The following is a 1,006-nucleotide window of genomic DNA, read 5'->3' as shown; positions in this document are numbered from 1 at the left end:
AATGCAGCCACTGCCTCTTGGGCCGTGGACAGCCCCTAGGTCCAGGTGCTGGGTAGGCCGCCAGCCGCCAGCCCGGGGAGCACCTGTGCGGGGCCCCGGCCTGCGTGGGCCGGGCAGCGCTGCCCTTCCTGGAGGAGGATCAGAGGATCCGGCTGCCGGCATGAGCCAGGGCTCAGAGGGAGCCGCCAGAAGCTGAGAAGTCCAGCAGGGGAATTTCACTACCACAGTGCATGGCTCCGGGGCGCCGGCTGCTGTGGAGGCACAGGCACAGCCTGGACAGGCGTCCACCCCGTCCCCCACAGCCTTGGGAGGTCCAGACACATTTTGTTGAAAACGCAGCACAAAAGGCAGCCCTCCACAGGGGGGCCAGGGACCTGGGCGGGGCCCAAAGCTAATGGCTAGGTTACCTCATGAATGGGAAAGGAGCCCTGCCTTACCTGGAGGCCAGGGGCAAAGCCACGTAAGACTTGGGGTGGCCCGTGGCCAGGTAGTGCTTCCTCAAGAAGCATCCCCACTAGGGTGAGGGCTGGTCACAGGGTTAAAGCTTAACTCGTTGCCTTGAGTGAAGATAGTTTTTCTCCTCCAGATATTTATATACAGATGAATTTGTAGAGCCAAAGGGAATTGGCTAAAATGTAATATTGCCAGAGAAATAGAAGTGTGTTTCAAAGTGCTGAAACCAGAAGCCAAAGGATGCAAATAGGCTTCCCTCTGGCTCTGCTTGGGGTACAGGCGTGAATGAAGTCAGCTGTGACTTCAGGTCGAAGCCTGATCTCCTTTTGGAGTGAACCCGCCTCCTGCAGTGCAGTGCTAGACAGAGATGAGGGGGTGGCTGCCCAGTCCAGGCATGGACTGGCCAGCAGCATATGACCTGAAGTAACTCACGTGGCCCCTCTCCCTTGAAAAATGAGGGGCCGGACACTAGTTGGGTCTCCAGGGCGCCTTTCATTTCACCTGGGAGCCACAAAGGTTCAGGGTACGGGATACGGGCACAAGCACAAAGTCG

The sequence above is a fragment of the Condylura cristata genome, unplaced genomic scaffold (genome assembly GCF_000260355.1).
Source record: "Condylura cristata isolate star-nosed mole 26May11 unplaced genomic scaffold, ConCri1.0 scaffold00029, whole genome shotgun sequence".
NCBI classification, from domain to species: Eukaryota; Metazoa; Chordata; class Mammalia; order Eulipotyphla; family Talpidae; genus Condylura; species Condylura cristata.
The sequence above is the reverse complement of the archived record's forward strand: the minus strand, read 5'-3'. Positions refer to the sequence as shown.